Genomic DNA, 13,749 nt, shown 5'->3' with positions numbered 1-13,749 from the left:
TATACTGTGACAATAATCTTAGTCTTATCAGAGATTATCAATCATAGTGTGGATGATAATTACCAATCATCCACACTGTTTCCTTATCCACAATGGGCTAGTTCCAATTAGAGCTGATATCTGTACCTCGGGTTTCCTTATTAAGGATTTGTTTTAGAAACTGCCACAATCTAGGGCCCATTATTCCTTACTGTAGTGATACAATTGCTAGCCAAGTGATAAATAATATTGTAGAAAGTGGAGGAGGTGGGAGGGAGGAAGCAGATCAGAGAATGTTTGATTCCTAGGCTCACAGTGGCTTCAAACTGCTGCTATAACGTAAATCAGACTTTGCTTGTAGGCCGCACCCTTTATTCTTGTCGTCTTCCTGTATTTCTGTTCATTTTTCCTGTATGTATCAGCCCAAAACACAGCTAGAAAAAAATAAATAAACTCAAAAAAAAGTTTATAGAAATGTTGGAACTATTTCCAGGTTTTACTCTGTGTGTATTCACTTGTGCAGAAAGCAGGAATTTTGTGATCAAAGATTATATCGTAAAGTTTAGAGCTTCCTGTTTACTCTTTGGTTTCGGTCTCCTCCCAATCTTGCTTTTTTTTTCTTTTCTGTTTCCAATTTATGTTTTGTTTCTTCCTCCACCCCCTGCCCTCCATCCCTCCTGACCCCAACTTCCAGCTTGAGTCCAAAATCCCTGACTGTCCAGTGCTCTGGAATATCTTTCCAACATGAAGGATGCGTTACAAGTGTAATTTATTGTTGTTGTACACTGCTGTGCTTTTATTTTAATATATCTGCTGTTGTCACTTTTTCCCCCTTTTCTACTATTTTCCTTCTTCTTGCCTTTATTTTGTTCCTTTACGCTCTCTCACTTTTTTATTTTGTTACTATCATCTGCTTGATGCTGGTGTCTCCTCCCACCCTTCCTCCGTCTACCTCACCCCTCAATCTGCCTTCCTCCAGCCTCTAAAGATCTGGCAACTCATGTTCTTGTCATTTTAGATAATTAGGGCACAATATTGTGAGATAGGATTATCCTAGCTTCCCCCAGAATATGAAGCCAGTCTATTCTCTCTATAGGAAATAGATCAGTTTTACATCATGAATGAAGGTTGAAATAGCCTTGTGCCTAGTGAGAGTTTAGATGAGGATGATGATATCACCTTCCAGAATTTACCCATCCTAGTGTTGACCCATTATAGCTTCAAATTACAGCTCGCCTGATTGCTACCGTACTTCCTAGGGTAACCCACTCCAATCGCTGTGTAAAGAAATACTTCCTGGTGACTGTCCTAAACATGCCTATCACAACCCTGAACCTGTGCCCTCTTGTCCTGCAGAAATAAGTGTGTCTGAAATTATTGTGATGGACAGAAGCTGGAAAGCTAACCTGCTAATAAAATTAAAAACTAAACAAAACTACGCGGGTCAAACAGAGAAACCAACGTCAATAATAAACTCAATTTCATCTCACACCCCCAGTGAGTCAGAGGCGATGGCGAATTCATACCCTTTTTATTAATGCCTGAGAGAAACACCCTCCCCAGTAGTGGGCATCTTAATTCTATATTACAAGCTAGGTCTTCACTGTAGAAACAATTGCCTTCGAATGGCATGAACTGCGGCACATTCCTCAGTTATTATCACAGACTCAGCTTCTTGTTCAAGTTTTTCTTCAGAACGTTCAGAAATTCTTCAGTGTTCACATAGTGTTGGCCTGGTTTTGTACTAACAGAGGAAAATATTACAATGTGTTAACAGGGACTTTCAACAACAATGTCTAGCACTCAGTTGTTTTCCATTTTACCACAGCTCAACAGTACACCCAGTCTGAGCAGGTGCTTACAGCTCTATAAAATAACTCTCTGTAAAACTAACCTCTCCACTACCTGAATACCCGAGCTCAGGGATAGGGTAAAATGAAAACTGGGCCTAAACTCTTGCTGGGTGCCTGGAATCTCCTCTGCCCCAAATCTGACTTCACATCAATTCTTGTAAACCAGCCCTCATTTGTTTCTCCAATGCTCCAGTATATCAGGGGGTACAGATAAACTGGATTCCAGAAAATGGTCCTTGATCTATTTTCCCTTGTGTGGTGTAGATGGAGGAAAATCATAAAACAAATAAAGATTTTTTTACAAAATTAAGAGTAGCTTGGATAAGGGAAAGATCTGACTCAGGTCTGTGAATACAGCTATCAAGAATAGAATGGAAAGAGACCTTCGTAAAAGTGTGGAACATGAAGAGCAACAGAGGTGTTTAGCTAACTTGCTGTGTTCATTCTATATGGCTACAATTTGCGTTCAGACCCAAAACAGCAGCCCACAACATGCAAAAAATATTCCCCTATCACCACCACAAATAGAAGGTGAAGACACAGACTTGCACACAATACATAACCATCTTTAAGAACCGCTTCAATTCAGTTGTGTTTTTCATTGTTTTGCATTAAATAGTTACGTACTTCTGAATGCCATGGATACACAAAGCCAGTCTTTTGTCATGACCCCACTCTCAAACAGTGTCCACGCATACCCGCTCCAGAGTCTGGGCAAACCTAGTCCCAAAGGAAAAAGGGAAACAGTTAGAGTATCATAAATGGGATGTTGAACACAGTCTGGGCTGATACTCCAATGCAGAGCTGCAGGAACACTGCATTGGTGGAAGTGCTGTCCTTTGAATGAGAAGTTAGAGATCCTGTTTGCCTGATCAGGTTAAAAAACATGTTATAAGAGGTTATGGGAAAAGGCAGTAGAACAGGATTAAATGGATTGCTCTCTCAGAGAGCTACTCCTATTCCGTCAATATCTCTCCCGAAAAGCCGCTGAAACTCTGGTTCATGCCTTTGTCACCTCTCGGCTGGACTACTCCAACTCCCTCCTCGCCGGACTCCCATCCACTACCATTCATAAAATCCAACTCATTCAGAACTCTGCCGCCCATATTCTCACCCACACGAAACTCCGCTCCCCGATCACCCCAGTCCTTGCCAGACTGCATAGGCTGCCTATCCCAGAGAGGATCGACTTCAAGATCCTCACCCTCGTATTCAAGTCCCTGCACTCCTCTGCCCCCCCCTACCTCTCTGACCTCCAAATGGGAGACCATTTGACTTATTCTGTCCATGCCACCTCTCTGAAAGAGCAATCCATTTAATCCCATTCTACTGCCTTTTCCCATAACCTCTTACAACATTTTTTTTTATAGTTCTTATAGACTGGCTGTGAAGCTAAACCCCCTCTGACTTTAGCACAACAGTTTGGTCCTAAGGCTGATTTCTAAAATATTACAACTTGTGCACCACTCATGTCATGTTGGTTCTGGAATACATTTGGTTATCTAAATATTGTATTTCTGTTGGCTTCAAGAGGGTTGTAAATTTCTATTGGTGTAGCTTAGGTCAATATCCTATTTTCAGCCGGACTCAATAAACGGGAGCAGCAATGAACAACAATAACAACAACAAGTAGATTACATTTGTATAGCGCCTCTCACGTTGGGAGGATGTCCCAAGGCGATGGACAGTGTACAGCATTTCAGACCTGAGCTGGGGTCAGGTGGGGAGAAGGGAAGGGAGGGGAAGGGGATGACCGATGGCATGGTCGAAGAGGAGGATCTTGAGGCAGGACTTGAAAGAGGCTAAGAAGGGGGCAAGGCGGAGTGATTGGAGGATGGAATTCCAGAGGTTCGAGGCAGAGTGGCTAAAGGCTCTCCCGCCAATGGTGGGGCAGGTGGGTTGGGGGACATGGAGCAGACCGGAGCCAGCTGAGTGGAGGGAACGGGCGGGTTGGTAGTCTGGAGGTGATGAAGGCATGAACAAGAGTTTCAGAGGCCTGAGGGGTGAGGTAGTGGTGGAGTTGGGCGATGTTACGGAGGTGAGGGAAGGCAGAGCGGTCATGGCTTGGATGTGGGGAAGAAAAGACAGTTGAGGGTCGAACAAGACACCTAGGTTCTTGACTGGCTTTGTGAGTTGTAGTGTGCAACCATGGAGGTTGATGCTAACAGAGCCTGAGGTGCTGAGGCGCTGGCGCGAGCCAATCAGGAGGGCCTCAGTCTTGTTCACATTCAACTGTAGGAAATTTGCCCTCATCCAGGGTTTGATGTCCGACAGGCAGTCTGTCAGGACAACAGTGGTCCTGGAGTTGAGGGTGGAGGTAGAAAGATAAGAGTTGGGTGTCATCCGCATACATGTGGAAGTTGACCCCATGTCTGCGGATGATGTCACTAAGGAGGGGGCATGTAGATATTAAAGAGAAGAGGGCCAAGGACAGAGCCCTGGGGGACGCCAGACGTGACAATGAAACAGGGACGTCACCTGGGACCAACCATGATACAGTGACTGGAGGGATCCCAGTCAGAAATTCTTTCAAACCTGGAAACCCATTTGAGGCCATCTGTTTCCCATTTCAAACTTTTTTTTAATCCAGTGCCAACCTTCACTGTGACTCCTTGTAATATAATATCGCTAATGCACCTTATTATGTCATCAAAACATCTCAGAACGTTTCACAGGTATACTGTAAAATTAAGTGACTGTGCATCTTGCAGACAATGCCCCTGAACAGCCACAAAATGGATGACCAATTTTTGAGACATCTTCCTGATGTGAAAGGTAAATGTAAGATTTTTTTCTACTTTACTTATCAATGCAGGTAAAGAAAGACGTGAAATTTTTTATTTAAAGCCTTAATTAGCATGGAATTAAACCCAGCTTTCATCTGGACTTCACTACAGTACAGAAACAGCTCAAGAGAATGATAGGGTGTTCGGCCTCTCACTGGTTTGACTATCACATCCCATTAATATCATTACAACAAAGAGGTGAAAAGTGCAGTGTTCCATTATAGATTCACAGATAATCAAATTTGCTGTGAAACATTCAGCCCAACCCTATTCTATGTAGCTCAGTGGTTAGAGCACTCGCTTTGCAAGCGACACACCTGGTTCAATTCCAGACAGGGCGAAACCTTGGGCAAGTTTCCTCACTCCACATGCCTAATAATAATCCCTCCAAAACCAAAAACAATAATAAATTGGTCATTTTCAATCTATGACTGTTTGTGGGACATTGCTGTGCGCAATTGGCTGCCGCATTCGCCCACAAATATACAGTCAATTCACTTTACAGTGTGTTCTGTGAAGCGCTTTGGGACGTCCTCCTGACGTGAAAAGCACTATATCAAATGCAAGAATTATTATTATTATTATCCATTTCAATTGCATCCTAGGATCAGACCTTACCCATGCGTATTTGTTGGAAAACCACAGTCCTCTGAACAATATAAAAATGACAACAATATAGAACTTACAAGAATTAACAGGGAGGGAGGAAATTTACAGGAAATATTTGTGGGCTATATTTTCTCCAGCACCAATCGATTCATAAGGTTACAAAGCTTGGCCAGCTTGCAGGGGGGGAGAGGGATAAAGTGGACAAAGGACCTTTCTGGGTGGCTGTTGATCTATTGATCAAACGCAGGGTCACTAACCTTCTGGTACTCCCTGTATTGGCGAGTAACTGCTCCGTGAGCTGCCTCAGCTTCAATGGTTTTTCCATCTGGACAAACAAGCATTGATGTCATCAGTCCAAGAGAACCAAAGCCTATAGACAAAACACTGTAAATGCAAAAGGCAATAACAACCATTTGCACATAACTTTTCACATTCAGGGGATGTCTCAAAGTGCTTCACAAATCTGGCTGGGAGACCGAGCGGGGTGTGGGGTGGGGGCTGGAGGGAGGGAATAGGAAGCTGAGGAGGGTAAAGAGGACAGCACTTTCAACAATGGTTCATTCCCCAGCATTACATTGGAGTGTCAGCCTAGACTAATTGAGTTCATAGTCCCAACGTGTGTTTTAACATACTCATGTATTTGTTAAAATCACATACAGAAAACTGGTTTCACAATTAAGACTGTGTTTTAGAATTGTCCAAATTCTGGATACACTGAAATGTTAAAAGTACAGTGTAAGTCTAAATTCTGGTGGAATTTCTACTCTGACTCCATATGCACACTTTCCTGCAAGGGCAGAGATAGAGACCTTTGCTGGAAGGCGCCTTGGGACGTCCTCCCACCGTGAAAAGCACTATATGAATGTAATCTGTTGTTGTTGTTCGATAGCAATCAGAGGTGCCTGATATTCCGTTCCCAACCCTTGGTGACAAAACAAATCGTAGTGAAACAACAATTGCTCTGCTCTGAGATCAGATTACTCAGCACAGACCAGGGATTGAACTGGACCTGCCCAATCTGTACCACTCAGTGACTCACAAGATAAATCACTGAACTGTAATGTTCCAATGAAGTCAGTATCACTATTTGGCTTGCCTGGTTAAGACTATAACCTTGTGCCAGGATGTCATCATCGTCGGGCTTTCAGCCTCTCGGCCCCCACCCTCTGGAATTCCATCCCACGGTCCCTTTGCCTCGCTTCCGCCCATTCCTCCTTCAAGGCCGGTCTCAAGACCCTTCTCTTTGATGGTGCCTTTGGTTGCCCTCCACCTCGATGCCTTCCCTCACCCCTACACCAGCCCTCCCCCATGCTCAGGCCCCGACACCTGACTGTTCAGCGCCTTGGGATGTCCTCCCGACGTGAAAGGCGTTCTATAAATGTAATTTTGTTGTTGTTGTTGTAGTTCTTGCAGGCCCACACAAAACTCCCTGAGGACTTCAGCATCTGAGCCACCATGTCATCGATCAGCTAATGCTGATACCAAATCCCCAGTTTATTAAACTTGCCTTTGTAATGTCTGTGAACCAGAAAAAAATAAAATTTTACTCTGAATCGTCATTTGCCAGTAGAAAAAGAAATGTAAGTACCGCACCATCCATTGTTAGCTCTTCTCTCTTTAGGAAGTAGCAGCTCCATAGATGTTGGATTGTGGTCTGTAACTGTTTGCCCTCAGGATTTCACACTATTTATTAAAATCTAGTCAATACCACATGGCAATATCCATTTATTTTTAACTCAAAAGCATCACATGCACAAGCACCACGCTGGTATTCTGTTCTGGAAGTAAAATCACGTAAAAGGATAATTTCCATAGCTCATCGCCATTGCTGGAAGGAGTCCACATGAGTACACAAAATCATTATTAAGGTATCCTGTTAAGAAACTCCATTGTAATATTGCATATATTTATCAGATGAAAGACAACTTCAAAAGGAGCAAAGTTCATCTTCCAGGAAACTTGCCCAATACCGGCAAAAGTACTTGAGTCTTTTACTCACGTTGTGGCTCGTATTGCTTTTCATGTCTGAATGTTAATGGAATAAGAAGCTACTTTAAAGACTCGCAAGTAGAGTAGATAAAAGGGCTCAGGTCACAACGACTGAGACCATAGATATCTTAACATTTCATCAGAACCCAACTGGAAGGGCAGCTGGTTCTCCTCCAGGCAGCCAGGCTACAGAATCTGATAGAGATGCATTAACCAAATGGAGAGTGTTTGATACAGAGCATGTCGACCTACCCCTACCCTCCCTTTCTATTGGAGGTTACAGAGCGTAAAGCATTGGATGACAAGGGCATGATTTCTTATCTCAGAATTATATGGAAAAAAACTTACTTCTCGAAAATATTCTGGAAGATATCCTTGAAGCGTCATCATATCACTTCATAATGGTGTTTTTGGTACTTATGTAAAGGGACCATTTCTTAGCTAATGCGTGCTGGAATCAGCTGTGTGCAAATCCTGTCATAGACTAGGCCAAGAAGCAGAACAGGGCAAAGGTTATTAATGGACTAGCATTACCTTCATAAACTAAATTCAAGTGCTCTGAGACGCCGTCCGGCGTGGAGGGCGCTATATAAATCCAAGTTTGCTGTTGTTGTTGAAATTACAAATGCACTAACACTCAGTTGATACATTATTAAGTGTGGAACACTCTCCCTCAATCTCTCCGCCTTGATCCCTTTCTCGTCTTTCTCAAGTCCCATCTGAAAACCCTCATTTTTGACGGTGCTTACGGTCACCTCCTCTCCACTGTTAAGCACTTTGATGCTTTTGTGCGAAACTAAATAGGCCTTGATTTTTTAAAAATTTGTTATAATTTCAACTCAAACCCATGTGAGAATAAAAAAGGACACAAACTGCGAATCTGGCCCTGAATAATAATAATAATCCTTGCATTTGATATAGCGCTTTTCACGTCGGGAGGACGTCCCAAAGCGGTCCCAGAACACACTGTAAAGTGAATTGATTGTATATTTGTGGGCGAACGCGGCAGCCAATTGCACACAGCAATGTCCGACAAACAGTCGTAGATTGAAAATGACCAATTTTTTTTATTATTGTTTTTGGTTTTGGAGGGATTATTATTAGGCTCTGTGTGGAGTAAGGAAACTTGCCCAAGGTTTCGCCCTCTGCCTGGAATTGAACTCAGGTCTCTCGCTTGCAAAGCGAGTGCTCTAACCACTGAGCTACAGGACTCCACAAACCGAATGGTTCTGCAGTAAATGACGCAGTTTCCAGAACTGACACACAGCACCACCTGCAAAGCAGACCTCGATGACTGCAGTTTAAATACAAGTAGATTGGGAACTTCCACCTTCATAGACATGTTTAGCAGAGAGGAGCGTCTTACCTCGTCAGTGTTATACATTCCCATTCCTCCCCTCCACCAGGGAAATCAAACACATTCCACTCCAGGGATTTGCTCCTGCTCTTGGGTGTGAAGACCAGTTTAAAATTACCTGGCTGGTCCATAACAAAATCGATGACTCGATACTGGAAGGTAAAGACATTAGGCAAGTATGAGCTTAAGAAGCTGCTTCACCAGTCACATAATTATATCAAACAATAAAGGGTTCAAGATTATTTTTCTAAAATCAAAAAGTGTAATGTTCAATATCCATTCTCCTGCTCCAAAATTACACGTAAAATGCGTCAAGACGTTACCCTGGGTCAATAATAATAAAATGATCATTACATTTGAAATTGCGCCTTTCACGTCTGGAGGGTGAATCAAACCTTTATAGGATATATTGTAAAGTGGAGTGACTGCATGTTTTGTGGGTGAACACTGCAGCCCATTTGATCACAGCAATCTCCTACAAACAGCTATGAAATGAATGACCGTTTTTATTTTGCAGTTATCCAGGACACCAGGAGAAACTCCCTTCTCTTTTCAAACAGAAGGGTGCTACATAAATGAAAGTGGTACATCATCAAAGTAACCGTTATTCGCAATCTGATTCATTCAATTTTCTGTATTGAACAAACACCACGCGTCTTCATTTCACTAGTAAATGTAAAAGTATTTTAGTTGCAAGGAACTTTTGTAGTTTCTTTTGAAACCCTTTGTGGTTTATCATTTGACTAATTGTGCTCGCAGTTTGTTCCACATATCTATCTATTTGAATTTCCTATGGGTCTCTGTTCTCATCTATTTTTGAAGCAGGGAGACTAAAGATGTATGTGGTACTCCAGATGTAAACTCACCAGTGCCAGGGAATATTATATAATCACATGTCTCAATTTATACTACACACCCTTAGCTTTACATAATAATAATAATCCTTGCATTTGATGTAGCACTTTTCACGTCTTCTAGACGCCCCAAAACACTTCACAGAATATACTGTAAAGTGAATTGACTGTATATTTGTGCACGAACGTGGCAGCCAAGTGACAGCCCACAAACAGTCATAGATTGAAAATGACCAATTTATTATTGTTTTTTGTTTTGGAGGGATTATTATTAGGCGTGTGGAGTAAGGAAACTTGCCCAAGGTTTCGCCCTGTGCCTGGAATTGAACTCAGGTCTGTCGCTTGCAAAGCGAGTGCACTAACCACATATCAACATTTGATTGGCTTTCTTACCTACAAGGGCACAATGTGTCCAACCTAACAGTCCATCGGCAGATCTGGCTGGACTTTATCAAATCTTACCGCTCTGCTAAATTGTTGTTCTACTCCAAGACAATTTTGGAGACCAAGGACAACCCCAGGCTCCTCTTCTCCATCACCAAATTGCTCCTCCACCCACCCTCTCATGCCTCACCCATTCTCTCCTCCGACGCCAACTGCGAGGAGATGCTGGACTTGCTTGAAACCAAAGTCAAGTGGATCCATTCAGCTGCCTCTGCCCTTCCGTCTATTACCCCCTCCCCGTCAACCCCTCACACCCAGGGCCCTACCCATCCCTCCCTCCTCTCTCATCACCATCATAACCCACATGAAACTGACCACCTGCTGCCTCGACCCCATCCCTACTCCTTACCTTACCACCACCTTGCCCCCTGACTCACAGACATCATAAACCTCTCCCTATCCACTGGCACCATTCTCACCCCTTTAAAAACAGGCATCATCAAAAATCCTTAAAATACCCTCCCTGTACCCATCCCTGCTCTCAAACTGCCACCCCATCTCTAACCTCCCTTTCTTTTCCAAGGTCCTGGAATGAGACGTTGCTTCCCAGCATCGCTCCTTCCTCTCCCGCCACTCCCTTCACAAACCCCTCCAATCAGTTTCTGTGCCGCCCACAGCACAGAAACAGCTTTGGTCAAAGTGACAAATGACATTCGGTCCATCTGTGACCAGGGCTCCCTCTGCCTCCTCGTACTCCTTGACCTCTCTGCTGCCTTCAATACCATTGACCACTGAATCCTCCTCCACTGCCTCTCACCTCAACCTTCATGGTTCCATCCATGAATGGTTCAGACTCTACCTCACCTCTCATACCATCTCTACATCATCTCCACAAACTCCTTCTCCTCTAGCCCCCGCAAAGTCTCGTGCAGTGTTCCTCAGGGTTCTGTCCTTGATCCCCTTCTCGTCAATATTTATATGCTCCCTCTTGGTGACATCATCCGTAGACATGGGGTCAATTTCCTCATGTATGCCGATGACACCCAACTCTATCTCTCTGCCTCCACCGTCAACTCCAGACTGCCTTTCAGACATCAAGTCTATTATTATTATTATTATGGATGATTATTATTATAAGTCCTGGATGAGAATTAACATTCTACAGTTAAACGTCAACAAGACCGAGGCTCTCCTGATTGGCCCTCATCAGCACCTCCACACCTCAGGCACTGACAGCATCACCATCCAAGGTTGCACAATCCACCTTACTAAGCAGGTCTGGAACCTTGGTGTACTTGTTTGACCCTCAACTATCCTTTCTACCCCACATTCATGCTATGTCCTGCTTTGCCTTCCCCCACCTCCACAACATCGCCCGGCTCTGCCACTCCCTGCTTGTTGGCCTCTCCAACTCCTCCCTGCATAGGCTGCAGATCATCCAGAACTTTGCAGGCCTGTGTCGTCTCCTGCACCATGACCCTATCGCACCCATCCTCACCTGACTCCACTGGCTTCCCATCACACAGAGGATACAATTCAAGATCCTGGTCCTCATCTTCAAAGCCCTCCATGGCCTTGCTCCCCCCTACCTCTGCGACCTCCTAACACTCTAGCATCCTGCTCGCTCCCTCCGCTCAGCGGGCTCTTGGCCTGCTTCATGTCCCCGCCTCGCCATTGGTGGGCGGGCCTGCTGCCACTCTGCCCCCACCCTCTGGAATTCCATTCCGCAGTCCATCCACCTCGCCCCCTTCCTTACCTCCTTCTAGACCCGTCTCAAGACTCTCCTCTTCAACCATGCCTTCAGTCACCCTCCTTCCCCCTTCGGCTCTCCACCCTCCCCAATCCCGACCCCCAGCTCAGGTCCAAAACATTGATTGTCTAGTGCCTTGGGACGTTCCTCCTGACTTGGGCTTCCTTCTGTGCTGTAAAATTGTAAAATCATTTCACCCACAATACAACAACAAAAAAATTACATTTGTATACCACCTTTCACATTGAGAGGATGTCCCAAGGTGCTGGACAATCAGTGTTTCGGACAGTGTTTGAACAAACAATATACAGTCAATCCACTTTGCCGTATATCTTGTGAAGTGCTTTGAGGTGTCGACGACTCGATAAGGCGCTACATCAAATGGAAGGCTTATTATTATTATAAAATTGTACATGCCAGTGAGCACTTCATTGTGGAGTCCTGCAGCTCAGTGGCTAGAGCAATAATAATAATAATAATCCTTGCATTTGATATAGCGCTTTTCATGTCGGGAGGACGTCCCAAAGTGCTTCACAGAACACACTGTAAAGTGAATTGACTGTATATTTGTGGGCGAACGCGGCAGCCAATTGCGCACAGCAATGTCCCACAAACAGTCGTAGATTGAAAATGACCAATTTATTATTGTTTTTTGTTTTTTTGAGCAAGTGAGAGACCTGGGGTTCAATTCCCAGCAGGTGAAACGTTGGGCAATTTTCCTTACTAGACACACCCCTGTTTACCTAACGGTAAGTAGAAACCCGGTTGTTAGTCGATTGGCAGATTGCTTTTCCGGAGTTAATAATTCCTTAAAAAATATAATAAATTGGTCACTCAATCCACGACTGTTTGTGCGACACTGTTGTGCACAATTGGCTGTCGCGTTTCGCCCACAAAATATACAGTCAATTTACTTTACAGTATATTCTGTGAAGTGCTTTGAGACGCCTCGAGGACGTGAAAAGACGTTATATCAAATGCAAGGATTATTATTGTTGTTAGGATTGAATTATAATTATAAGCACACCACTGCCACCTGCTGGCATCTGAGTGAAATGCAATTGGATTCTCCACACTTCAGATTGCGATGTTGAACAGCTGGTTTTACCAGGTAGGACAGAAGAAACATCAAAAGACATTTTTAAGTTGCATTATTCCTTCATCAATGTAGAAGTTGCAGACTTCACGAAGAAGGACAAATTCAGTCTCGGTGTTGAAAGCAAAAAGATTGAATAAGCTGTTTTCAATTTGATAATATACTATATCTAGTGACCAAATAAAATGAATTCACCAAATAATATGCACCTTTAACCCAGGCTCCATCTGGTGTAATAGTGGCACATTTCACTGCAACACTATATTTTTGCATTGCCAGTGCTGATTCGATGGTGACCCGATCATTTGTTTATCTCGATTCAAGAGACCAAGGTCAAAATATTTCAGTTCCACGTTAACATTGGGTAGAATAAGCTGAAACGTAAACAACAACAACAACAACAACAAGATTCCATTTATAAAGCGCCTTTCACGTCAGGAGGACGTCCCAAGGCGCTGCACAGTTGGGTCATGACCCGAGCAGGGGGGAAATGGTCAGGGTGAGGGGAGGGAGGGAGGGAGCGAGGGGGGAAATGGTCAGGGTGAGGGGAGGGAAGGGAGGGAGCGAGGAGGGGGGTAGGGTGAGGGGGGGGGGGGGGGAACGCAAAAGGCCATGTTAACACTTACTGTAACATCAGATCTTTCAGGTCCAAATTTGCTTTATTCCTTTACAGGATTCCTGAATAAACAATTTCAGTTGCAAATATGGGGAACACATTTACTACACTTCACAGTAATTCCTGAGATTTCGATGACATGATGAAGTGCTGTAACTAATGCAAATATTATTAATAGTATTGTATTTTGGAGTGCCCAGAAATTGGCAAATTGTTGAATTCAGTCTTGAAGTTTGTTTTCCATTGATCTTAAAAGCATTTACAGAAAAATGGCTTCAAAATTAAGGCTGTATTTCAGAATTTGCTCAATTCTGAGAGCTCCAAGATGCTTCATAAATAAAATAAACCTAGACCCAGGTGGAGTTTCAGCCCCAAAACATTTTAAAAGAGGAAAAAAGAGGGAGAAAGAAACATTTTAATTCCATGCAAAGGAAAATTATAAAAGAAGCAAGATGAATGTCAGTTTAACATAACAT

General features: G+C 43.6%; 1 pseudogene; it reads right to left on the bottom strand.

The window, feature by feature from the left end:
* Positions 1-300: 300 nt before the first annotated feature.
* LOC103182715 lies at positions 301-10,640 on the bottom strand (annotated as a pseudogene).
* Positions 10,641-13,749: the final 3,109 nt, after the last annotated feature.

This window comes from Callorhinchus milii, unplaced genomic scaffold (genome assembly GCF_018977255.1).
Source record: "Callorhinchus milii isolate IMCB2004 unplaced genomic scaffold, IMCB_Cmil_1.0 Scaffold1, whole genome shotgun sequence".
NCBI lineage: Eukaryota > Metazoa > Chordata > Chondrichthyes > Chimaeriformes > Callorhinchidae > Callorhinchus > Callorhinchus milii.
The sequence above is the reverse complement of the archived record's forward strand: the minus strand, read 5'-3'. Positions and strand labels throughout refer to the sequence as shown.